Source organism: Atractosteus spatula, unplaced genomic scaffold, assembly GCF_055471065.1.
Source record: "Atractosteus spatula isolate fAtrSpa1 unplaced genomic scaffold, fAtrSpa1.hap1 Scaffold_267, whole genome shotgun sequence".
Lineage (NCBI taxonomy): Eukaryota > Metazoa > Chordata > Actinopteri > Semionotiformes > Lepisosteidae > Atractosteus > Atractosteus spatula.
This window is the reverse complement of record NW_028296838.1, coordinates 1-23,743: the sequence shown is the minus strand read 5'-3', so window position 1 is coordinate 23,743 and position 23,743 is coordinate 1. Positions and strand designations below refer to the sequence as shown.

General features: G+C 62.8%; 24 non-coding genes across 24 annotated transcripts; all 24 read right to left on the bottom strand.

Moving 5' to 3' along the window:
- Positions 1–349: 349 nt before the first annotated feature.
- Positions 350–540, bottom strand: LOC148807878 (U2 spliceosomal RNA). Its single transcript, XR_016088629.1, has one exon. It is a non-coding gene; the product is annotated as a U2 spliceosomal RNA (small nuclear RNA).
- Positions 541–1,325: 785 nt separating this feature from the next.
- LOC148807877 (U2 spliceosomal RNA) lies at positions 1,326–1,516 on the bottom strand. Its single transcript, XR_016088628.1, has one exon. It is a non-coding gene; the product is annotated as a U2 spliceosomal RNA (small nuclear RNA).
- A 785-nt stretch (positions 1,517–2,301) lies between these two features.
- LOC148807876 (U2 spliceosomal RNA) lies at positions 2,302–2,492 on the bottom strand. Its single transcript, XR_016088627.1, has one exon. It is a non-coding gene; the product is annotated as a U2 spliceosomal RNA (small nuclear RNA).
- Positions 2,493–3,277: 785 nt separating this feature from the next.
- LOC148807875 (U2 spliceosomal RNA) lies at positions 3,278–3,468 on the bottom strand. Its single transcript, XR_016088626.1, has one exon. It is a non-coding gene; the product is annotated as a U2 spliceosomal RNA (small nuclear RNA).
- Positions 3,469–4,253: 785 nt separating this feature from the next.
- On the bottom strand, positions 4,254–4,444 carry LOC148807874 (U2 spliceosomal RNA). The gene has a single exon (XR_016088625.1). It is a non-coding gene; the product is annotated as a U2 spliceosomal RNA (small nuclear RNA).
- A 784-nt stretch (positions 4,445–5,228) lies between these two features.
- LOC148807873 (U2 spliceosomal RNA) lies at positions 5,229–5,419 on the bottom strand. Its single transcript, XR_016088624.1, has one exon. It is a non-coding gene; the product is annotated as a U2 spliceosomal RNA (small nuclear RNA).
- Positions 5,420–6,204: 785 nt separating this feature from the next.
- LOC148807872 (U2 spliceosomal RNA) lies at positions 6,205–6,395 on the bottom strand. Its single transcript, XR_016088623.1, has one exon. It is a non-coding gene; the product is annotated as a U2 spliceosomal RNA (small nuclear RNA).
- Positions 6,396–7,180: 785 nt separating this feature from the next.
- Positions 7,181–7,371, bottom strand: LOC148807871 (U2 spliceosomal RNA). The gene has a single exon (XR_016088622.1). It is a non-coding gene; the product is annotated as a U2 spliceosomal RNA (small nuclear RNA).
- A 785-nt stretch (positions 7,372–8,156) lies between these two features.
- On the bottom strand, positions 8,157–8,347 carry LOC148807870 (U2 spliceosomal RNA). The gene has a single exon (XR_016088621.1). It is a non-coding gene; the product is annotated as a U2 spliceosomal RNA (small nuclear RNA).
- A 785-nt stretch (positions 8,348–9,132) lies between these two features.
- On the bottom strand, positions 9,133–9,323 carry LOC148807869 (U2 spliceosomal RNA). The gene has a single exon (XR_016088618.1). It is a non-coding gene; the product is annotated as a U2 spliceosomal RNA (small nuclear RNA).
- A 785-nt stretch (positions 9,324–10,108) lies between these two features.
- LOC148807868 (U2 spliceosomal RNA) lies at positions 10,109–10,299 on the bottom strand. Its single transcript, XR_016088617.1, has one exon. It is a non-coding gene; the product is annotated as a U2 spliceosomal RNA (small nuclear RNA).
- A 785-nt stretch (positions 10,300–11,084) lies between these two features.
- LOC148807867 (U2 spliceosomal RNA) lies at positions 11,085–11,275 on the bottom strand. The gene has a single exon (XR_016088616.1). It is a non-coding gene; the product is annotated as a U2 spliceosomal RNA (small nuclear RNA).
- A 785-nt stretch (positions 11,276–12,060) lies between these two features.
- On the bottom strand, positions 12,061–12,251 carry LOC148807866 (U2 spliceosomal RNA). Its single transcript, XR_016088615.1, has one exon. It is a non-coding gene; the product is annotated as a U2 spliceosomal RNA (small nuclear RNA).
- A 785-nt stretch (positions 12,252–13,036) lies between these two features.
- Positions 13,037–13,227, bottom strand: LOC148807865 (U2 spliceosomal RNA). Its single transcript, XR_016088614.1, has one exon. It is a non-coding gene; the product is annotated as a U2 spliceosomal RNA (small nuclear RNA).
- Positions 13,228–14,012: 785 nt separating this feature from the next.
- LOC148807864 (U2 spliceosomal RNA) lies at positions 14,013–14,203 on the bottom strand. Its single transcript, XR_016088613.1, has one exon. It is a non-coding gene; the product is annotated as a U2 spliceosomal RNA (small nuclear RNA).
- Positions 14,204–14,988: 785 nt separating this feature from the next.
- Positions 14,989–15,179, bottom strand: LOC148807863 (U2 spliceosomal RNA). The gene has a single exon (XR_016088612.1). It is a non-coding gene; the product is annotated as a U2 spliceosomal RNA (small nuclear RNA).
- A 784-nt stretch (positions 15,180–15,963) lies between these two features.
- LOC148807862 (U2 spliceosomal RNA) lies at positions 15,964–16,154 on the bottom strand. Its single transcript, XR_016088611.1, has one exon. It is a non-coding gene; the product is annotated as a U2 spliceosomal RNA (small nuclear RNA).
- A 785-nt stretch (positions 16,155–16,939) lies between these two features.
- On the bottom strand, positions 16,940–17,130 carry LOC148807861 (U2 spliceosomal RNA). Its single transcript, XR_016088610.1, has one exon. It is a non-coding gene; the product is annotated as a U2 spliceosomal RNA (small nuclear RNA).
- Positions 17,131–17,915: 785 nt separating this feature from the next.
- LOC148807860 (U2 spliceosomal RNA) lies at positions 17,916–18,106 on the bottom strand. The gene has a single exon (XR_016088609.1). It is a non-coding gene; the product is annotated as a U2 spliceosomal RNA (small nuclear RNA).
- Positions 18,107–18,891: 785 nt separating this feature from the next.
- Positions 18,892–19,082, bottom strand: LOC148807859 (U2 spliceosomal RNA). Its single transcript, XR_016088632.1, has one exon. It is a non-coding gene; the product is annotated as a U2 spliceosomal RNA (small nuclear RNA).
- Positions 19,083–19,867: 785 nt separating this feature from the next.
- On the bottom strand, positions 19,868–20,058 carry LOC148807858 (U2 spliceosomal RNA). The gene has a single exon (XR_016088631.1). It is a non-coding gene; the product is annotated as a U2 spliceosomal RNA (small nuclear RNA).
- Positions 20,059–20,843: 785 nt separating this feature from the next.
- LOC148807857 (U2 spliceosomal RNA) lies at positions 20,844–21,034 on the bottom strand. Its single transcript, XR_016088630.1, has one exon. It is a non-coding gene; the product is annotated as a U2 spliceosomal RNA (small nuclear RNA).
- A 785-nt stretch (positions 21,035–21,819) lies between these two features.
- LOC148807856 (U2 spliceosomal RNA) lies at positions 21,820–22,010 on the bottom strand. Its single transcript, XR_016088620.1, has one exon. It is a non-coding gene; the product is annotated as a U2 spliceosomal RNA (small nuclear RNA).
- A 785-nt stretch (positions 22,011–22,795) lies between these two features.
- LOC148807855 (U2 spliceosomal RNA) lies at positions 22,796–22,986 on the bottom strand. Its single transcript, XR_016088608.1, has one exon. It is a non-coding gene; the product is annotated as a U2 spliceosomal RNA (small nuclear RNA).
- Positions 22,987–23,743: the final 757 nt, after the last annotated feature.

The following is a 23,743-nucleotide window of genomic DNA, read 5'->3' as shown; positions in this document are numbered from 1 at the left end:
CGGCTGTCGAAAGGGGCCCGCCTGCAAGGACGGGGACACACACACACACACACACACACACACACACACACACACACACACACACACAAGCCACGCCTGCCTCCCTGGAAAAAGGAGGAAAAAACTAAGTTTTTTGGAGGGAAAACGCACGGGAGCCGAAAAGGGGGCCGGCCTGCTTGCCGAGAGAGTCGAGGCGCGGGAAAGTGCACGGAGGGAGCACGGGAACGGGGAGGGGGAGAGAGAGAGACACAGAGACACACAGATGGACGAGAGACGAGACCGGAGAGGAAGGAGCTCCGGTCCACCTCGCTTGCTTGCTAGCTACGTCTGTCTTTTCACCGCTGAGAGAAGGTAGTGCACCGTTCCCGGAGGCGCTGCAATACCGGGCCGATGCGTGGAGAGGACGGAGCAAGCTCCTGATCCAGCTCCCTGTTCCAAAAATCCGTTTAATATGTGGTCCCCCGATGGGGGACGTATCAGATATTAAACTGATAAGAACAGATACTACACTTGATCTTAGCCAAAAGGCCGAGAAGCGATGCCCGACGCCGGCCTTGGGCGGGCGCGCGGGCGTCCGGCTGGCGCGCAGCGGCGCAGGCCGACGCCTCTGGAGCCCGGTCCGCACGCGGCTGCCGGCCGCCCGGACTCCGCTCTCCCCCTCTCTTGCCTGCCTGCTTGCTCGCCTGCCTGCCCGCCAGTCCCGGGCGGGGGCCCTGCTCTTTGATCTCCTGTCAACGGCCCGACAACGACCGCAGCCGCGGGGGGCGCCAGCCGGCCGGCCTCCTTAGCTTAGGCCCCTCCCACCAGCAGCAGCCGTGCCGAGTGAGCTGCAAGCGAAAGCGGACCGTCGGCACCTGCGGGCAGAGGCAAGGGGCAGCGCTCTCTCGGGAGGGACGGGGACACACACACACCTGCCTGCCTGCCGAAAAAAAGAAAGAAAAGGTGTATATACTAAGTTTTTTGGAGGGAAAACGGCCGGCTGTCGAAAGGGGCCCGCCTGCAAGGACGGGGACACACACACACACACACACACACACACACACACACACACACACACACACACAAGCCACGCCTGCCTCCCTGGAAAAAGGAGGAAAAAACTAAGTTTTTTGGAGGGAAAACGCACGGGAGCCGAAAAGGGGGCCGGCCTGCTTGCCGAGAGAGTCGAGGCGCGGGAAAGTGCACGGAGGGAGCACGGGAACGGGGAGGGGGAGAGAGAGAGACACAGAGACACACAGATGGACGAGAGACGAGACCGGAGAGGAAGGAGCTCCGGTCCACCTCGCTTGCTTGCTAGCTACGTCTGTCTTTTCACCGCTGAGAGAAGGTAGTGCACCGTTCCCGGAGGCGCTGCAATACCGGGCCGATGCGTGGAGAGGACGGAGCAAGCTCCTGATCCAGCTCCCTGTTCCAAAAATCCGTTTAATATGTGGTCCCCCGATGGGGGACGTATCAGATATTAAACTGATAAGAACAGATACTACACTTGATCTTAGCCAAAAGGCCGAGAAGCGATGCCCGACGCCGGCCTTGGGCGGGCGCGCGGGCGTCCGGCTGGCGCGCAGCGGCGCAGGCCGACGCCTCTGGAGCCCGGTCCGCACGCGGCTGCCGGCCGCCCGGACTCCGCTCTCCCCCTCTCTTGCCTGCCTGCTTGCTCGCCTGCCTGCCCGCCAGTCCCGGGCGGGGGCCCTGCTCTTTGATCTCCTGTCAACGGCCCGACAACGACCGCAGCCGCGGGGGGCGCCAGCCGGCCGGCCTCCTTAGCTTAGGCCCCTCCCACCAGCAGCAGCCGTGCCGAGTGAGCTGCAAGCGAAAGCGGACCGTCGGCACCTGCGGGCAGAGGCAAGGGGCAGCGCTCTCTCGGGAGGGACGGGGACACACACACACCTGCCTGCCTGCCGAAAAAAAGAAAGAAAAGGTGTATATACTAAGTTTTTTGGAGGGAAAACGGCCGGCTGTCGAAAGGGGCCCGCCTGCAAGGACGGGGACACACACACACACACACACACACACACACACACACACACACACACACACACAAGCCACGCCTGCCTCCCTGGAAAAAGGAGGAAAAAACTAAGTTTTTTGGAGGGAAAACGCACGGGAGCCGAAAAGGGGGCCGGCCTGCTTGCCGAGAGAGTCGAGGCGCGGGAAAGTGCACGGAGGGAGCACGGGAACGGGGAGGGGGAGAGAGAGAGACACAGAGACACACAGATGGACGAGAGACGAGACCGGAGAGGAAGGAGCTCCGGTCCACCTCGCTTGCTTGCTAGCTACGTCTGTCTTTTCACCGCTGAGAGAAGGTAGTGCACCGTTCCCGGAGGCGCTGCAATACCGGGCCGATGCGTGGAGAGGACGGAGCAAGCTCCTGATCCAGCTCCCTGTTCCAAAAATCCGTTTAATATGTGGTCCCCCGATGGGGGACGTATCAGATATTAAACTGATAAGAACAGATACTACACTTGATCTTAGCCAAAAGGCCGAGAAGCGATGCCCGACGCCGGCCTTGGGCGGGCGCGCGGGCGTCCGGCTGGCGCGCAGCGGCGCAGGCCGACGCCTCTGGAGCCCGGTCCGCACGCGGCTGCCGGCCGCCCGGACTCCGCTCTCCCCCTCTCTTGCCTGCCTGCTTGCTCGCCTGCCTGCCCGCCAGTCCCGGGCGGGGGCCCTGCTCTTTGATCTCCTGTCAACGGCCCGACAACGACCGCAGCCGCGGGGGGCGCCAGCCGGCCGGCCTCCTTAGCTTAGGCCCCTCCCACCAGCAGCAGCCGTGCCGAGTGAGCTGCAAGCGAAAGCGGACCGTCGGCACCTGCGGGCAGAGGCAAGGGGCAGCGCTCTCTCGGGAGGGACGGGGACACACACACACCTGCCTGCCTGCCGAAAAAAAGAAAGAAAAGGTGTATATACTAAGTTTTTTGGAGGGAAAACGGCCGGCTGTCGAAAGGGGCCCGCCTGCAAGGACGGGGACACACACACACACACACACACACACACACACACACACACACACACACACACAAGCCACGCCTGCCTCCCTGGAAAAAGGAGGAAAAAACTAAGTTTTTTGGAGGGAAAACGCACGGGAGCCGAAAAGGGGGCCGGCCTGCTTGCCGAGAGAGTCGAGGCGCGGGAAAGTGCACGGAGGGAGCACGGGAACGGGGAGGGGGAGAGAGAGAGACACAGAGACACACAGATGGACGAGAGACGAGACCGGAGAGGAAGGAGCTCCGGTCCACCTCGCTTGCTTGCTAGCTACGTCTGTCTTTTCACCGCTGAGAGAAGGTAGTGCACCGTTCCCGGAGGCGCTGCAATACCGGGCCGATGCGTGGAGAGGACGGAGCAAGCTCCTGATCCAGCTCCCTGTTCCAAAAATCCGTTTAATATGTGGTCCCCCGATGGGGGACGTATCAGATATTAAACTGATAAGAACAGATACTACACTTGATCTTAGCCAAAAGGCCGAGAAGCGATGCCCGACGCCGGCCTTGGGCGGGCGCGCGGGCGTCCGGCTGGCGCGCAGCGGCGCAGGCCGACGCCTCTGGAGCCCGGTCCGCACGCGGCTGCCGGCCGCCCGGACTCCGCTCTCCCCCTCTCTTGCCTGCCTGCTTGCTCGCCTGCCTGCCCGCCAGTCCCGGGCGGGGGCCCTGCTCTTTGATCTCCTGTCAACGGCCCGACAACGACCGCAGCCGCGGGGGGCGCCAGCCGGCCGGCCTCCTTAGCTTAGGCCCCTCCCACCAGCAGCAGCCGTGCCGAGTGAGCTGCAAGCGAAAGCGGACCGTCGGCACCTGCGGGCAGAGGCAAGGGGCAGCGCTCTCTCGGGAGGGACGGGGACACACACACACCTGCCTGCCTGCCGAAAAAAAGAAAGAAAAGGTGTATATACTAAGTTTTTTGGAGGGAAAACGGCCGGCTGTCGAAAGGGGCCCGCCTGCAAGGACGGGGACACACACACACACACACACACACACACACACACACACACACACACACACACAAGCCACGCCTGCCTCCCTGGAAAAAGGAGGAAAAAACTAAGTTTTTTGGAGGGAAAACGCACGGGAGCCGAAAAGGGGGCCGGCCTGCTTGCCGAGAGAGTCGAGGCGCGGGAAAGTGCACGGAGGGAGCACGGGAACGGGGAGGGGGAGAGAGAGAGACACAGAGACACACAGATGGACGAGAGACGAGACCGGAGAGGAAGGAGCTCCGGTCCACCTCGCTTGCTTGCTAGCTACGTCTGTCTTTTCACCGCTGAGAGAAGGTAGTGCACCGTTCCCGGAGGCGCTGCAATACCGGGCCGATGCGTGGAGAGGACGGAGCAAGCTCCTGATCCAGCTCCCTGTTCCAAAAATCCGTTTAATATGTGGTCCCCCGATGGGGGACGTATCAGATATTAAACTGATAAGAACAGATACTACACTTGATCTTAGCCAAAAGGCCGAGAAGCGATGCCCGACGCCGGCCTTGGGCGGGCGCGCGGGCGTCCGGCTGGCGCGCAGCGGCGCAGGCCGACGCCTCTGGAGCCCGGTCCGCACGCGGCTGCCGGCCGCCCGGACTCCGCTCTCCCCCTCTCTTGCCTGCCTGCTTGCTCGCCTGCCTGCCCGCCAGTCCCGGGCGGGGGCCCTGCTCTTTGATCTCCTGTCAACGGCCCGACAACGACCGCAGCCGCGGGGGGCGCCAGCCGGCCGGCCTCCTTAGCTTAGGCCCCTCCCACCAGCAGCAGCCGTGCCGAGTGAGCTGCAAGCGAAAGCGGACCGTCGGCACCTGCGGGCAGAGGCAAGGGGCAGCGCTCTCTCGGGAGGGACGGGGACACACACACACCTGCCTGCCTGCCGAAAAAAAGAAAGAAAAGGTGTATATACTAAGTTTTTTGGAGGGAAAACGGCCGGCTGTCGAAAGGGGCCCGCCTGCAAGGACGGGGCACACACACACACACACACACACACACACACACACACACACACACACACACAAGCCACGCCTGCCTCCCTGGAAAAAGGAGGAAAAAACTAAGTTTTTTGGAGGGAAAACGCACGGGAGCCGAAAAGGGGGCCGGCCTGCTTGCCGAGAGAGTCGAGGCGCGGGAAAGTGCACGGAGGGAGCACGGGAACGGGGAGGGGGAGAGAGAGAGACACAGAGACACACAGATGGACGAGAGACGAGACCGGAGAGGAAGGAGCTCCGGTCCACCTCGCTTGCTTGCTAGCTACGTCTGTCTTTTCACCGCTGAGAGAAGGTAGTGCACCGTTCCCGGAGGCGCTGCAATACCGGGCCGATGCGTGGAGAGGACGGAGCAAGCTCCTGATCCAGCTCCCTGTTCCAAAAATCCGTTTAATATGTGGTCCCCCGATGGGGGACGTATCAGATATTAAACTGATAAGAACAGATACTACACTTGATCTTAGCCAAAAGGCCGAGAAGCGATGCCCGACGCCGGCCTTGGGCGGGCGCGCGGGCGTCCGGCTGGCGCGCAGCGGCGCAGGCCGACGCCTCTGGAGCCCGGTCCGCACGCGGCTGCCGGCCGCCCGGACTCCGCTCTCCCCCTCTCTTGCCTGCCTGCTTGCTCGCCTGCCTGCCCGCCAGTCCCGGGCGGGGGCCCTGCTCTTTGATCTCCTGTCAACGGCCCGACAACGACCGCAGCCGCGGGGGGCGCCAGCCGGCCGGCCTCCTTAGCTTAGGCCCCTCCCACCAGCAGCAGCCGTGCCGAGTGAGCTGCAAGCGAAAGCGGACCGTCGGCACCTGCGGGCAGAGGCAAGGGGCAGCGCTCTCTCGGGAGGGACGGGGACACACACACACCTGCCTGCCTGCCGAAAAAAAGAAAGAAAAGGTGTATATACTAAGTTTTTTGGAGGGAAAACGGCCGGCTGTCGAAAGGGGCCCGCCTGCAAGGACGGGGACACACACACACACACACACACACACACACACACACACACACACACACACACAAGCCACGCCTGCCTCCCTGGAAAAAGGAGGAAAAAACTAAGTTTTTTGGAGGGAAAACGCACGGGAGCCGAAAAGGGGGCCGGCCTGCTTGCCGAGAGAGTCGAGGCGCGGGAAAGTGCACGGAGGGAGCACGGGAACGGGGAGGGGGAGAGAGAGAGACACAGAGACACACAGATGGACGAGAGACGAGACCGGAGAGGAAGGAGCTCCGGTCCACCTCGCTTGCTTGCTAGCTACGTCTGTCTTTTCACCGCTGAGAGAAGGTAGTGCACCGTTCCCGGAGGCGCTGCAATACCGGGCCGATGCGTGGAGAGGACGGAGCAAGCTCCTGATCCAGCTCCCTGTTCCAAAAATCCGTTTAATATGTGGTCCCCCGATGGGGGACGTATCAGATATTAAACTGATAAGAACAGATACTACACTTGATCTTAGCCAAAAGGCCGAGAAGCGATGCCCGACGCCGGCCTTGGGCGGGCGCGCGGGCGTCCGGCTGGCGCGCAGCGGCGCAGGCCGACGCCTCTGGAGCCCGGTCCGCACGCGGCTGCCGGCCGCCCGGACTCCGCTCTCCCCCTCTCTTGCCTGCCTGCTTGCTCGCCTGCCTGCCCGCCAGTCCCGGGCGGGGGCCCTGCTCTTTGATCTCCTGTCAACGGCCCGACAACGACCGCAGCCGCGGGGGGCGCCAGCCGGCCGGCCTCCTTAGCTTAGGCCCCTCCCACCAGCAGCAGCCGTGCCGAGTGAGCTGCAAGCGAAAGCGGACCGTCGGCACCTGCGGGCAGAGGCAAGGGGCAGCGCTCTCTCGGGAGGGACGGGGACACACACACACCTGCCTGCCTGCCGAAAAAAAGAAAGAAAAGGTGTATATACTAAGTTTTTTGGAGGGAAAACGGCCGGCTGTCGAAAGGGGCCCGCCTGCAAGGACGGGGACACACACACACACACACACACACACACACACACACACACACACACACACACAAGCCACGCCTGCCTCCCTGGAAAAAGGAGGAAAAAACTAAGTTTTTTGGAGGGAAAACGCACGGGAGCCGAAAAGGGGGCCGGCCTGCTTGCCGAGAGAGTCGAGGCGCGGGAAAGTGCACGGAGGGAGCACGGGAACGGGGAGGGGGAGAGAGAGAGACACAGAGACACACAGATGGACGAGAGACGAGACCGGAGAGGAAGGAGCTCCGGTCCACCTCGCTTGCTTGCTAGCTACGTCTGTCTTTTCACCGCTGAGAGAAGGTAGTGCACCGTTCCCGGAGGCGCTGCAATACCGGGCCGATGCGTGGAGAGGACGGAGCAAGCTCCTGATCCAGCTCCCTGTTCCAAAAATCCGTTTAATATGTGGTCCCCCGATGGGGGACGTATCAGATATTAAACTGATAAGAACAGATACTACACTTGATCTTAGCCAAAAGGCCGAGAAGCGATGCCCGACGCCGGCCTTGGGCGGGCGCGCGGGCGTCCGGCTGGCGCGCAGCGGCGCAGGCCGACGCCTCTGGAGCCCGGTCCGCACGCGGCTGCCGGCCGCCCGGACTCCGCTCTCCCCCTCTCTTGCCTGCCTGCTTGCTCGCCTGCCTGCCCGCCAGTCCCGGGCGGGGGCCCTGCTCTTTGATCTCCTGTCAACGGCCCGACAACGACCGCAGCCGCGGGGGGCGCCAGCCGGCCGGCCTCCTTAGCTTAGGCCCCTCCCACCAGCAGCAGCCGTGCCGAGTGAGCTGCAAGCGAAAGCGGACCGTCGGCACCTGCGGGCAGAGGCAAGGGGCAGCGCTCTCTCGGGAGGGACGGGGACACACACACACCTGCCTGCCTGCCGAAAAAAAGAAAGAAAAGGTGTATATACTAAGTTTTTTGGAGGGAAAACGGCCGGCTGTCGAAAGGGGCCCGCCTGCAAGGACGGGGACACACACACACACACACACACACACACACACACACACACACACACACACACAAGCCACGCCTGCCTCCCTGGAAAAAGGAGGAAAAAACTAAGTTTTTTGGAGGGAAAACGCACGGGAGCCGAAAAGGGGGCCGGCCTGCTTGCCGAGAGAGTCGAGGCGCGGGAAAGTGCACGGAGGGAGCACGGGAACGGGGAGGGGGAGAGAGAGAGACACAGAGACACACAGATGGACGAGAGACGAGACCGGAGAGGAAGGAGCTCCGGTCCACCTCGCTTGCTTGCTAGCTACGTCTGTCTTTTCACCGCTGAGAGAAGGTAGTGCACCGTTCCCGGAGGCGCTGCAATACCGGGCCGATGCGTGGAGAGGACGGAGCAAGCTCCTGATCCAGCTCCCTGTTCCAAAAATCCGTTTAATATGTGGTCCCCCGATGGGGGACGTATCAGATATTAAACTGATAAGAACAGATACTACACTTGATCTTAGCCAAAAGGCCGAGAAGCGATGCCCGACGCCGGCCTTGGGCGGGCGCGCGGGCGTCCGGCTGGCGCGCAGCGGCGCAGGCCGACGCCTCTGGAGCCCGGTCCGCACGCGGCTGCCGGCCGCCCGGACTCCGCTCTCCCCCTCTCTTGCCTGCCTGCTTGCTCGCCTGCCTGCCCGCCAGTCCCGGGCGGGGGCCCTGCTCTTTGATCTCCTGTCAACGGCCCGACAACGACCGCAGCCGCGGGGGGCGCCAGCCGGCCGGCCTCCTTAGCTTAGGCCCCTCCCACCAGCAGCAGCCGTGCCGAGTGAGCTGCAAGCGAAAGCGGACCGTCGGCACCTGCGGGCAGAGGCAAGGGGCAGCGCTCTCTCGGGAGGGACGGGGACACACACACACCTGCCTGCCTGCCGAAAAAAAGAAAGAAAAGGTGTATATACTAAGTTTTTTGGAGGGAAAACGGCCGGCTGTCGAAAGGGGCCCGCCTGCAAGGACGGGGACACACACACACACACACACACACACACACACACACACACACACACACACACAAGCCACGCCTGCCTCCCTGGAAAAAGGAGGAAAAAACTAAGTTTTTTGGAGGGAAAACGCACGGGAGCCGAAAAGGGGGCCGGCCTGCTTGCCGAGAGAGTCGAGGCGCGGGAAAGTGCACGGAGGGAGCACGGGAACGGGGAGGGGGAGAGAGAGAGACACAGAGACACACAGATGGACGAGAGACGAGACCGGAGAGGAAGGAGCTCCGGTCCACCTCGCTTGCTTGCTAGCTACGTCTGTCTTTTCACCGCTGAGAGAAGGTAGTGCACCGTTCCCGGAGGCGCTGCAATACCGGGCCGATGCGTGGAGAGGACGGAGCAAGCTCCTGATCCAGCTCCCTGTTCCAAAAATCCGTTTAATATGTGGTCCCCCGATGGGGGACGTATCAGATATTAAACTGATAAGAACAGATACTACACTTGATCTTAGCCAAAAGGCCGAGAAGCGATGCCCGACGCCGGCCTTGGGCGGGCGCGCGGGCGTCCGGCTGGCGCGCAGCGGCGCAGGCCGACGCCTCTGGAGCCCGGTCCGCACGCGGCTGCCGGCCGCCCGGACTCCGCTCTCCCCCTCTCTTGCCTGCCTGCTTGCTCGCCTGCCTGCCCGCCAGTCCCGGGCGGGGGCCCTGCTCTTTGATCTCCTGTCAACGGCCCGACAACGACCGCAGCCGCGGGGGGCGCCAGCCGGCCGGCCTCCTTAGCTTAGGCCCCTCCCACCAGCAGCAGCCGTGCCGAGTGAGCTGCAAGCGAAAGCGGACCGTCGGCACCTGCGGGCAGAGGCAAGGGGCAGCGCTCTCTCGGGAGGGACGGGGACACACACACACCTGCCTGCCTGCCGAAAAAAAGAAAGAAAAGGTGTATATACTAAGTTTTTTGGAGGGAAAACGGCCGGCTGTCGAAAGGGGCCCGCCTGCAAGGACGGGGACACACACACACACACACACACACACACACACACACACACACACACACACACAAGCCACGCCTGCCTCCCTGGAAAAAGGAGGAAAAAACTAAGTTTTTTGGAGGGAAAACGCACGGGAGCCGAAAAGGGGGCCGGCCTGCTTGCCGAGAGAGTCGAGGCGCGGGAAAGTGCACGGAGGGAGCACGGGAACGGGGAGGGGGAGAGAGAGAGACACAGAGACACACAGATGGACGAGAGACGAGACCGGAGAGGAAGGAGCTCCGGTCCACCTCGCTTGCTTGCTAGCTACGTCTGTCTTTTCACCGCTGAGAGAAGGTAGTGCACCGTTCCCGGAGGCGCTGCAATACCGGGCCGATGCGTGGAGAGGACGGAGCAAGCTCCTGATCCAGCTCCCTGTTCCAAAAATCCGTTTAATATGTGGTCCCCCGATGGGGGACGTATCAGATATTAAACTGATAAGAACAGATACTACACTTGATCTTAGCCAAAAGGCCGAGAAGCGATGCCCGACGCCGGCCTTGGGCGGGCGCGCGGGCGTCCGGCTGGCGCGCAGCGGCGCAGGCCGACGCCTCTGGAGCCCGGTCCGCACGCGGCTGCCGGCCGCCCGGACTCCGCTCTCCCCCTCTCTTGCCTGCCTGCTTGCTCGCCTGCCTGCCCGCCAGTCCCGGGCGGGGGCCCTGCTCTTTGATCTCCTGTCAACGGCCCGACAACGACCGCAGCCGCGGGGGGCGCCAGCCGGCCGGCCTCCTTAGCTTAGGCCCCTCCCACCAGCAGCAGCCGTGCCGAGTGAGCTGCAAGCGAAAGCGGACCGTCGGCACCTGCGGGCAGAGGCAAGGGGCAGCGCTCTCTCGGGAGGGACGGGGACACACACACACCTGCCTGCCTGCCGAAAAAAAGAAAGAAAAGGTGTATATACTAAGTTTTTTGGAGGGAAAACGGCCGGCTGTCGAAAGGGGCCCGCCTGCAAGGACGGGGACACACACACACACACACACACACACACACACACACACACACACACACACACAAGCCACGCCTGCCTCCCTGGAAAAAGGAGGAAAAAACTAAGTTTTTTGGAGGGAAAACGCACGGGAGCCGAAAAGGGGGCCGGCCTGCTTGCCGAGAGAGTCGAGGCGCGGGAAAGTGCACGGAGGGAGCACGGGAACGGGGAGGGGGAGAGAGAGAGACACAGAGACACACAGATGGACGAGAGACGAGACCGGAGAGGAAGGAGCTCCGGTCCACCTCGCTTGCTTGCTAGCTACGTCTGTCTTTTCACCGCTGAGAGAAGGTAGTGCACCGTTCCCGGAGGCGCTGCAATACCGGGCCGATGCGTGGAGAGGACGGAGCAAGCTCCTGATCCAGCTCCCTGTTCCAAAAATCCGTTTAATATGTGGTCCCCCGATGGGGGACGTATCAGATATTAAACTGATAAGAACAGATACTACACTTGATCTTAGCCAAAAGGCCGAGAAGCGATGCCCGACGCCGGCCTTGGGCGGGCGCGCGGGCGTCCGGCTGGCGCGCAGCGGCGCAGGCCGACGCCTCTGGAGCCCGGTCCGCACGCGGCTGCCGGCCGCCCGGACTCCGCTCTCCCCCTCTCTTGCCTGCCTGCTTGCTCGCCTGCCTGCCCGCCAGTCCCGGGCGGGGGCCCTGCTCTTTGATCTCCTGTCAACGGCCCGACAACGACCGCAGCCGCGGGGGGCGCCAGCCGGCCGGCCTCCTTAGCTTAGGCCCCTCCCACCAGCAGCAGCCGTGCCGAGTGAGCTGCAAGCGAAAGCGGACCGTCGGCACCTGCGGGCAGAGGCAAGGGGCAGCGCTCTCTCGGGAGGGACGGGGACACACACACACCTGCCTGCCTGCCGAAAAAAAGAAAGAAAAGGTGTATATACTAAGTTTTTTGGAGGGAAAACGGCCGGCTGTCGAAAGGGGCCCGCCTGCAAGGACGGGGACACACACACACACACACACACACACACACACACACACACACACACACACACAAGCCACGCCTGCCTCCCTGGAAAAAGGAGGAAAAAACTAAGTTTTTTGGAGGGAAAACGCACGGGAGCCGAAAAGGGGGCCGGCCTGCTTGCCGAGAGAGTCGAGGCGCGGGAAAGTGCACGGAGGGAGCACGGGAACGGGGAGGGGGAGAGAGAGAGACACAGAGACACACAGATGGACGAGAGACGAGACCGGAGAGGAAGGAGCTCCGGTCCACCTCGCTTGCTTGCTAGCTACGTCTGTCTTTTCACCGCTGAGAGAAGGTAGTGCACCGTTCCCGGAGGCGCTGCAATACCGGGCCGATGCGTGGAGAGGACGGAGCAAGCTCCTGATCCAGCTCCCTGTTCCAAAAATCCGTTTAATATGTGGTCCCCCGATGGGGGACGTATCAGATATTAAACTGATAAGAACAGATACTACACTTGATCTTAGCCAAAAGGCCGAGAAGCGATGCCCGACGCCGGCCTTGGGCGGGCGCGCGGGCGTCCGGCTGGCGCGCAGCGGCGCAGGCCGACGCCTCTGGAGCCCGGTCCGCACGCGGCTGCCGGCCGCCCGGACTCCGCTCTCCCCCTCTCTTGCCTGCCTGCTTGCTCGCCTGCCTGCCCGCCAGTCCCGGGCGGGGGCCCTGCTCTTTGATCTCCTGTCAACGGCCCGACAACGACCGCAGCCGCGGGGGGCGCCAGCCGGCCGGCCTCCTTAGCTTAGGCCCCTCCCACCAGCAGCAGCCGTGCCGAGTGAGCTGCAAGCGAAAGCGGACCGTCGGCACCTGCGGGCAGAGGCAAGGGGCAGCGCTCTCTCGGGAGGGACGGGGACACACACACACCTGCCTGCCTGCCGAAAAAAAGAAAGAAAAGGTGTATATACTAAGTTTTTTGGAGGGAAAACGGCCGGCTGTCGAAAGGGGCCCGCCTGCAAGGACGGGGACACACACACACACACACACACACACACACACACACACACACACACACACACAAGCCACGCCTGCCTCCCTGGAAAAAGGAGGAAAAAACTAAGTTTTTTGGAGGGAAAACGCACGGGAGCCGAAAAGGGGGCCGGCCTGCTTGCCGAGAGAGTCGAGGCGCGGGAAAGTGCACGGAGGGAGCACGGGAACGGGGAGGGGGAGAGAGAGAGACACAGAGACACACAGATGGACGAGAGACGAGACCGGAGAGGAAGGAGCTCCGGTCCACCTCGCTTGCTTGCTAGCTACGTCTGTCTTTTCACCGCTGAGAGAAGGTAGTGCACCGTTCCCGGAGGCGCTGCAATACCGGGCCGATGCGTGGAGAGGACGGAGCAAGCTCCTGATCCAGCTCCCTGTTCCAAAAATCCGTTTAATATGTGGTCCCCCGATGGGGGACGTATCAGATATTAAACTGATAAGAACAGATACTACACTTGATCTTAGCCAAAAGGCCGAGAAGCGATGCCCGACGCCGGCCTTGGGCGGGCGCGCGGGCGTCCGGCTGGCGCGCAGCGGCGCAGGCCGACGCCTCTGGAGCCCGGTCCGCACGCGGCTGCCGGCCGCCCGGACTCCGCTCTCCCCCTCTCTTGCCTGCCTGCTTGCTCGCCTGCCTGCCCGCCAGTCCCGGGCGGGGGCCCTGCTCTTTGATCTCCTGTCAACGGCCCGACAACGACCGCAGCCGCGGGGGGCGCCAGCCGGCCGGCCTCCTTAGCTTAGGCCCCTCCCACCAGCAGCAGCCGTGCCGAGTGAGCTGCAAGCGAAAGCGGACCGTCGGCACCTGCGGGCAGAGGCAAGGGGCAGCGCTCTCTCGGGAGGGACGGGGACACACACACACCTGCCTGCCTGCCGAAAAAAAGAAAGAAAAGGTGTATATACTAAGTTTTTTGGAGGGAAAACGGCCGGCTGTCGAAAGGGGCCCGCCTGCAAGGACGGGGACACACACACACACACACACACACACACACACACACACACACACACACACACAAGCCACGCCTGCCTCCCTGGAAAAAGGAGGAAAAAACTAAGTTTTTTGGAGGGAAAACGCACGGGAGCCGAAAAGGGGGCCGGCCTGCTTGCCGAGAGAGTCGAGGCGCGGGAAAGTGCACGGAGGGAGCACGGGAACGGGGAGGGGGAGAGAGAGAGACACAGAGACACACAGATGGACGAGAGACGAGACCGGAGAGGAAGGAGCTCCGGTCCACCTCGCTTGCTTGCTAGCTACGTCTGTCTTTTCACCGCTGAGAGAAGGTAGTGCACCGTTCCCGGAGGCGCTGCAATACCGGGCCGATGCGTGGAGAGGACGGAGCAAGCTCCTGATCCAGCTCCCTGTTCCAAAAATCCGTTTAATATGTGGTCCCCCGATGGGGGACGTATCAGATATTAAACTGATAAGAACAGATACTACACTTGATCTTAGCCAAAAGGCCGAGAAGCGATGCCCGACGCCGGCCTTGGGCGGGCGCGCGGGCGTCCGGCTGGCGCGCAGCGGCGCAGGCCGACGCCTCTGGAGCCCGGTCCGCACGCGGCTGCCGGCCGCCCGGACTCCGCTCTCCCCCTCTCTTGCCTGCCTGCTTGCTCGCCTGCCTGCCCGCCAGTCCCGGGCGGGGGCCCTGCTCTTTGATCTCCTGTCAACGGCCCGACAACGACCGCAGCCGCGGGGGGCGCCAGCCGGCCGGCCTCCTTAGCTTAGGCCCCTCCCACCAGCAGCAGCCGTGCCGAGTGAGCTGCAAGCGAAAGCGGACCGTCGGCACCTGCGGGCAGAGGCAAGGGGCAGCGCTCTCTCGGGAGGGACGGGGACACACACACACCTGCCTGCCTGCCGAAAAAAAGAAAGAAAAGGTGTATATACTAAGTTTTTTGGAGGGAAAACGGCCGGCTGTCGAAAGGGGCCCGCCTGCAAGGACGGGGACACACACACACACACACACACACACACACACACACACACACACACACACACAAGCCACGCCTGCCTCCCTGGAAAAAGGAGGAAAAAACTAAGTTTTTTGGAGGGAAAACGCACGGGAGCCGAAAAGGGGGCCGGCCTGCTTGCCGAGAGAGTCGAGGCGCGGGAAAGTGCACGGAGGGAGCACGGGAACGGGGAGGGGGAGAGAGAGAGACACAGAGACACACAGATGGACGAGAGACGAGACCGGAGAGGAAGGAGCTCCGGTCCACCTCGCTTGCTTGCTAGCTACGTCTGTCTTTTCACCGCTGAGAGAAGGTAGTGCACCGTTCCCGGAGGCGCTGCAATACCGGGCCGATGCGTGGAGAGGACGGAGCAAGCTCCTGATCCAGCTCCCTGTTCCAAAAATCCGTTTAATATGTGGTCCCCCGATGGGGGACGTATCAGATATTAAACTGATAAGAACAGATACTACACTTGATCTTAGCCAAAAGGCCGAGAAGCGATGCCCGACGCCGGCCTTGGGCGGGCGCGCGGGCGTCCGGCTGGCGCGCAGCGGCGCAGGCCGACGCCTCTGGAGCCCGGTCCGCACGCGGCTGCCGGCCGCCCGGACTCCGCTCTCCCCCTCTCTTGCCTGCCTGCTTGCTCGCCTGCCTGCCCGCCAGTCCCGGGCGGGGGCCCTGCTCTTTGATCTCCTGTCAACGGCCCGACAACGACCGCAGCCGCGGGGGGCGCCAGCCGGCCGGCCTCCTTAGCTTAGGCCCCTCCCACCAGCAGCAGCCGTGCCGAGTGAGCTGCAAGCGAAAGCGGACCGTCGGCACCTGCGGGCAGAGGCAAGGGGCAGCGCTCTCTCGGGAGGGACGGGGACACACACACACCTGCCTGCCTGCCGAAAAAAAGAAAGAAAAGGTGTATATACTAAGTTTTTTGGAGGGAAAACGGCCGGCTGTCGAAAGGGGCCCGCCTGCAAGGACGGGGCACACACACACACACACACACACACACACACACACACACACACACACACACAAGCCACGCCTGCCTCCCTGGAAAAAGGAGGAAAAAACTAAGTTTTTTGGAGGGAAAACGCACGGGAGCCGAAAAGGGGGCCGGCCTGCTTGCCGAGAGAGTCGAGGCGCGGGAAAGTGCACGGAGGGAGCACGGGAACGGGGAGGGGGAGAGAGAGAGACACAGAGACACACAGATGGACGAGAGACGAGACCGGAGAGGAAGGAGCTCCGGTCCACCTCGCTTGCTTGCTAGCTACGTCTGTCTTTTCACCGCTGAGAGAAGGTAGTGCACCGTTCCCGGAGGCGCTGCAATACCGGGCCGATGCGTGGAGAGGACGGAGCAAGCTCCTGATCCAGCTCCCTGTTCCAAAAATCCGTTTAATATGTGGTCCCCCGATGGGGGACGTATCAGATATTAAACTGATAAGAACAGATACTACACTTGATCTTAGCCAAAAGGCCGAGAAGCGATGCCCGACGCCGGCCTTGGGCGGGCGCGCGGGCGTCCGGCTGGCGCGCAGCGGCGCAGGCCGACGCCTCTGGAGCCCGGTCCGCACGCGGCTGCCGGCCGCCCGGACTCCGCTCTCCCCCTCTCTTGCCTGCCTGCTTGCTCGCCTGCCTGCCCGCCAGTCCCGGGCGGGGGCCCTGCTCTTTGATCTCCTGTCAACGGCCCGACAACGACCGCAGCCGCGGGGGGCGCCAGCCGGCCGGCCTCCTTAGCTTAGGCCCCTCCCACCAGCAGCAGCCGTGCCGAGTGAGCTGCAAGCGAAAGCGGACCGTCGGCACCTGCGGGCAGAGGCAAGGGGCAGCGCTCTCTCGGGAGGGACGGGGACACACACACACCTGCCTGCCTGCCGAAAAAAAGAAAGAAAAGGTGTATATACTAAGTTTTTTGGAGGGAAAACGGCCGGCTGTCGAAAGGGGCCCGCCTGCAAGGACGGGGACACACACACACACACACACACACACACACACACACACACACACACACACACAAGCCACGCCTGCCTCCCTGGAAAAAGGAGGAAAAAACTAAGTTTTTTGGAGGGAAAACGCACGGGAGCCGAAAAGGGGGCCGGCCTGCTTGCCGAGAGAGTCGAGGCGCGGGAAAGTGCACGGAGGGAGCACGGGAACGGGGAGGGGGAGAGAGAGAGACACAGAGACACACAGATGGACGAGAGACGAGACCGGAGAGGAAGGAGCTCCGGTCCACCTCGCTTGCTTGCTAGCTACGTCTGTCTTTTCACCGCTGAGAGAAGGTAGTGCACCGTTCCCGGAGGCGCTGCAATACCGGGCCGATGCGTGGAGAGGACGGAGCAAGCTCCTGATCCAGCTCCCTGTTCCAAAAATCCGTTTAATATGTGGTCCCCCGATGGGGGACGTATCAGATATTAAACTGATAAGAACAGATACTACACTTGATCTTAGCCAAAAGGCCGAGAAGCGATGCCCGACGCCGGCCTTGGGCGGGCGCGCGGGCGTCCGGCTGGCGCGCAGCGGCGCAGGCCGACGCCTCTGGAGCCCGGTCCGCACGCGGCTGCCGGCCGCCCGGACTCCGCTCTCCCCCTCTCTTGCCTGCCTGCTTGCTCGCCTGCCTGCCCGCCAGTCCCGGGCGGGGGCCCTGCTCTTTGATCTCCTGTCAACGGCCCGACAACGACCGCAGCCGCGGGGGGCGCCAGCCGGCCGGCCTCCTTAGCTTAGGCCCCTCCCACCAGCAGCAGCCGTGCCGAGTGAGCTGCAAGCGAAAGCGGACCGTCGGCACCTGCGGGCAGAGGCAAGGGGCAGCGCTCTCTCGGGAGGGACGGGGACACACACACACCTGCCTGCCTGCCGAAAAAAAGAAAGAAAAGGTGTATATACTAAGTTTTTTGGAGGGAAAACGGCCGGCTGTCGAAAGGGGCCCGCCTGCAAGGACGGGGACACACACACACACACACACACACACACACACACACACACACACACACACACAAGCCACGCCTGCCTCCCTGGAAAAAGGAGGAAAAAACTAAGTTTTTTGGAGGGAAAACGCACGGGAGCCGAAAAGGGGGCCGGCCTGCTTGCCGAGAGAGTCGAGGCGCGGGAAAGTGCACGGAGGGAGCACGGGAACGGGGAGGGGGAGAGAGAGAGACACAGAGACACACAGATGGACGAGAGACGAGACCGGAGAGGAAGGAGCTCCGGTCCACCTCGCTTGCTTGCTAGCTACGTCTGTCTTTTCACCGCTGAGAGAAGGTAGTGCACCGTTCCCGGAGGCGCTGCAATACCGGGCCGATGCGTGGAGAGGACGGAGCAAGCTCCTGATCCAGCTCCCTGTTCCAAAAATCCGTTTAATATGTGGTCCCCCGATGGGGGACGTATCAGATATTAAACTGATAAGAACAGATACTACACTTGATCTTAGCCAAAAGGCCGAGAAGCGATGCCCGACGCCGGCCTTGGGCGGGCGCGCGGGCGTCCGGCTGGCGCGCAGCGGCGCAGGCCGACGCCTCTGGAGCCCGGTCCGCACGCGGCTGCCGGCCGCCCGGACTCCGCTCTCCCCCTCTCTTGCCTGCCTGCTTGCTCGCCTGCCTGCCCGCCAGTCCCGGGCGGGGGCCCTGCTCTTTGATCTCCTGTCAACGGCCCGACAACGACCGCAGCCGCGGGGGGCGCCAGCCGGCCGGCCTCCTTAGCTTAGGCCCCTCCCACCAGCAGCAGCCGTGCCGAGTGAGCTGCAAGCGAAAGCGGACCGTCGGCACCTGCGGGCAGAGGCAAGGGGCAGCGCTCTCTCGGGAGGGACGGGGACACACACACACCTGCCTGCCTGCCGAAAAAAAGAAAGAAAAGGTGTATATACTAAGTTTTTTGGAGGGAAAACGGCCGGCTGTCGAAAGGGGCCCGCCTGCAAGGACGGGGACACACACACACACACACACACACACACACACACACACACACACACACACACAAGCCACGCCTGCCTCCCTGGAAAAAGGAGGAAAAAACTAAGTTTTTTGGAGGGAAAACGCACGGGAGCCGAAAAGGGGGCCGGCCTGCTTGCCGAGAGAGTCGAGGCGCGGGAAAGTGCACGGAGGGAGCACGGGAACGGGGAGGGGGAGAGAGAGAGACACAGAGACACACAGATGGACGAGAGACGAGACCGGAGAGGAAGGAGCTCCGGTCCACCTCGCTTGCTTGCTAGCTACGTCTGTCTTTTCACCGCTGAGAGAAGGTAGTGCACCGTTCCCGGAGGCGCTGCAATACCGGGCCGATGCGTGGAGAGGACGGAGCAAGCTCCTGATCCAGCTCCCTGTTCCAAAAATCCGTTTAATATGTGGTCCCCCGATGGGGGACGTATCAGATATTAAACTGATAAGAACAGATACTACACTTGATCTTAGCCAAAAGGCCGAGAAGCGATGCCCGACGCCGGCCTTGGGCGGGCGCGCGGGCGTCCGGCTGGCGCGCAGCGGCGCAGGCCGACGCCTCTGGAGCCCGGTCCGCACGCGGCTGCCGGCCGCCCGGACTCCGCTCTCCCCCTCTCTTGCCTGCCTGCTTGCTCGCCTGCCTGCCCGCCAGTCCCGGGCGGGGGCCCTGCTCTTTGATCTCCTGTCAACGGCCCGACAACGACCGCAGCCGCGGGGGGCGCCAGCCGGCCGGCCTCCTTAGCTTAGGCCCCTCCCACCAGCAGCAGCCGTGCCGAGTGAGCTGCAAGCGAAAGCGGACCGTCGGCACCTGCGGGCAGAGGCAAGGGGCAGCGCTCTCTCGGGAGGGACGGGGACACACACACACCTGCCTGCCTGCCGAAAAAAAGAAAGAAAAGGTGTATATACTAAGTTTTTTGGAGGGAAAACGGCCGGCTGTCGAAAGGGGCCCGCCTGCAAGGACGGGGACACACACACACACACACACACACACACACACACACACACACACACACACACAAGCCACGCCTGCCTCCCTGGAAAAAGGAGGAAAAAACTAAGTTTTTTGGAGGGAAAACGCACGGGAGCCGAAAAGGGGGCCGGCCTGCTTGCCGAGAGAGTCGAGGCGCGGGAAAGTGCACGGAGGGAGCACGGGAACGGGGAGGGGGAGAGAGAGAGACACAGAGACACACAGATGGACGAGAGACGAGACCGGAGAGGAAGGAGCTCCGGTCCACCTCGCTTGCTTGCTAGCTACGTCTGTCTTTTCACCGCTGAGAGAAGGTAGTGCACCGTTCCCGGAGGCGCTGCAATACCGGGCCGATGCGTGGAGAGGACGGAGCAAGCTCCTGATCCAGCTCCCTGTTCCAAAAATCCGTTTAATATGTGGTCCCCCGATGGGGGACGTATCAGATATTAAACTGATAAGAACAGATACTACACTTGATCTTAGCCAAAAGGCCGAGAAGCGATGCCCGACGCCGGCCTTGGGCGGGCGCGCGGGCGTCCGGCTGGCGCGCAGCGGCGCAGGCCGACGCCTCTGGAGCCCGGTCCGCACGCGGCTGCCGGCCGCCCGGACTCCGCTCTCCCCCTCTCTTGCCTGCCTGCTTGCTCGCCTGCCTGCCCGCCAGTCCCGGGCGGGGGCCCTGCTCTTTGATCTCCTGTCAACGGCCCGACAACGACCGCAGCCGCGGGGGGCGCCAGCCGGCCGGCCTCCTTAGCTTAGGCCCCTCCCACCAGCAGCAGCCGTGCCGAGTGAGCTGCAAGCGAAAGCGGACCGTCGGCACCTGCGGGCAGAGGCAAGGGGCAGCGCTCTCTCGGGAGGGACGGGGACACACACACACCTGCCTGCCTGCCGAAAAAAAGAAAGAAAAGGTGTATATACTAAGTTTTTTGGAGGGAAAACGGCCGGCTGTCGAAAGGGGCCCGCCTGCAAGGACGGGGACACACACACACACACACACACACACACACACACACACACACACACACACACAAGCCACGCCTGCCTCCCTGGAAAAAGGAGGAAAAAACTAAGTTTTTTGGAGGGAAAACGCACGGGAGCCGAAAAGGGGGCCGGCCTGCTTGCCGAGAGAGTCGAGGCGCGGGAAAGTGCACGGAGGGAGCACGGGAACGGGGAGGGGGAGAGAGAGAGACACAGAGACACACAGATGGACGAGAGACGAGACCGGAGAGGAAGGAGCTCCGGTCCACCTCGCTTGCTTGCTAGCTACGTCTGTCTTTTCACCGCTGAGAGAAGGTAGTGCACCGTTCCCGGAGGCGCTGCAATACCGGGCCGATGCGTGGAGAGGACGGAGCAAGCTCCTGATCCAGCTCCCTGTTCCAAAAATCCGTTTAATATGTGGTCCCCCGATGGGGGACGTATCAGATATTAAACTGATAAGAACAGATACTACACTTGATCTTAGCCAAAAGGCCGAGAAGCGATGCCCGACGCCGGCCTTGGGCGGGCGCGCGGGCGTCCGGCTGGCGCGCAGCGGCGCAGGCCGACGCCTCTGGAGCCCGGTCCGCACGCGGCTGCCGGCCGCCCGGACTCCGCTCTCCCCCTCTCTTGCCTGCCTGCTTGCTCGCCTGCCTGCCCGCCAGTCCCGGGCGGGGGCCCTGCTCTTTGATCTCCTGTCAACGGCCCGACAACGACCGCAGCCGCGGGGGGCGCCAGCCGGCCGGCCTCCTTAGCTTAGGCCCCTCCCACCAGCAGCAGCCGTGCCGAGTGAGCTGCAAGCGAAAGCGGACCGTCGGCACCTGCGGGCAGAGGCAAGGGGCAGCGCTCTCTCGGGAGGGACGGGGACACACACACACCTGCCTGCCTGCCGAAAAAAAGAAAGAAAAGGTGTATATACTAAGTTTTTTGGAGGGAAAACGGCCGGCTGTCGAAAGGGGCCCGCCTGCAAGGACGGGGACACACACACACACACACACACACACACACACACACACACACACACACACACAAGCCACGCCTGCCTCCCTGGAAAAAGGAGGAAAAAACTAAGTTTTTTGGAGGGAAAACGCACGGGAGCCGAAAAGGGGGCCGGCCTGCTTGCCGAGAGAGTCGAGGCGCGGGAAAGTGCACGGAGGGAGCACGGGAACGGGGAGGGGGAGAGAGAGAGACACAGAGACACACAGATGGACGAGAGACGAGACCGGAGAGGAAGGAGCTCCGGTCCACCTCGCTTGCTTGCTAGCTACGTCTGTCTTTTCACCGCTGAGAGAAGGTAGTGCACCGTTCCCGGAGGCGCTGCAATACCGGGCCGATGCGTGGAGAGGACGGAGCAAGCTCCTGATCCAGCTCCCTGTTCCAAAAATCCGTTTAATATGTGGTCCCCCGATGGGGGACGTATCAGATATTAAACTGATAAGAACAGATACTACACTTGATCTTAGCCAAAAGGCCGAGAAGCGATGCCCGACGCCGGCCTTGGGCGGGCGCGCGGGCGTCCGGCTGGCGCGCAGCGGCGCAGGCCGACGCCTCTGGAGCCCGGTCCGCACGCGGCTGCCGGCCGCCCGGACTCCGCTCTCCCCCTCTCTTGCCTGCCTGCTTGCTCGCCTGCCTGCCCGCCAGTCCCGGGCGGGGGCCCTGCTCTTTGATCTCCTGTCAACGGCCCGACAACGACCGCAGCCGCGGGGGGCGCCAGCCGGCCGGCCTCCTTAGCTTAGGCCCCTCCCACCAGCAGCAGCCGTGCCGAGTGAGCTGCAAGCGAAAGCGGACCGTCGGCACCTGCGGGCAGAGGCAAGGGGCAGCGCTCTCTCGGGAGGGACGGGGACACACACACACCTGCCTGCCTGCCGAAAAAAAGAAAGAAAAGGTGTATATACTAAGTTTTTTGGAGGGAAAACGGCCGGCTGTCGAAAGGGGCCCGCCTGCAAGGACGGGGACACACACACACACACACACACACACACACACACACACACACACACACACACAAGCCACGCCTGCCTCCCTGGAAAAAGGAGGAAAAAACTAAGTTTTTTGGAGGGAAAACGCACGGGAGCCGAAAAGGGGGCCGGCCTGCTTGCCGAGAGAGTCGAGGCGCGGGAAAGTGCACGGAGGGAGCACGGGAACGGGGAGGGGGAGAGAGAGAGACACAGAGACACACAGATGGACGAGAGACGAGACCGGAGAGGAAGGAGCTCCGGTCCACCTCGCTTGCTTGCTAGCTACGTCTGTCTTTTCACCGCTGAGAGAAGGTAGTGCACCGTTCCCGGAGGCGCTGCAATACCGGGCCGATGCGTGGAGAGGACGGAGCAAGCTCCTGATCCAGCTCCCTGTTCCAAAAATCCGTTTAATATGTGGTCCCCCGATGGGGGACGTATCAGATATTAAACTGATAAGAACAGATACTACACTTGATCTTAGCCAAAAGGCCGAGAAGCGATGCCCGACGCCGGCCTTGGGCGGGCGCGCGGGCGTCCGGCTGGCGCGCAGCGGCGCAGGCCGACGCCTCTGGAGCCCGGTCCGCACGCGGCTGCCGGCCGCCCGGACTCCGCTCTCCCCCTCTCTTGCCTGCCTGCTTGCTCGCCTGCCTGCCCGCCAGTCCCGGGCGGGGGCCCTGCTCTTTGATCTCCTGTCAACGGCCCGACAACGACCGCAGCCGCGGGGGGCGCCAGCCGGCCGGCCTCCTTAGCTTAGGCCCCTCCCACCAGCAGCAGCCGTGCCGAGTGAGCTGCAAGCGAAAGCGGACCGTCGGCACCTGCGGGCAGAGGCAAGGGGCAGCGCTCTCTCGGGAGGGACGGGGACACACACACACCTGCCTGCCTGCCGAAAAAAAGAAAGAAAAGGTGTATATACTAAGTTTTTTGGAGGGAAAACGGCCGGCTGTCGAAAGGGGCCCGCCTGCAAGGACGGGGACACACACACACACACACACACACACACACACACACACACACACACACACACAAGCCACGCCTGCCTCCCTGGAAAAAGGAGGAAAAAACTAAGTTTTTTGGAGGGAAAACGCACGGGAGCCGAAAAGGGGGCCGGCCTGCTTGCCGAGAGAGTCGAGGCGCGGGAAAGTGCACGGAGGGAGCACGGGAACGGGGAGGGGGAGAGAGAGAGACACAGAGACACACAGATGGACGAGAGACGAGACCGGAGAGGAAGGAGCTCCGGTCCACCTCGCTTGCTTGCTAG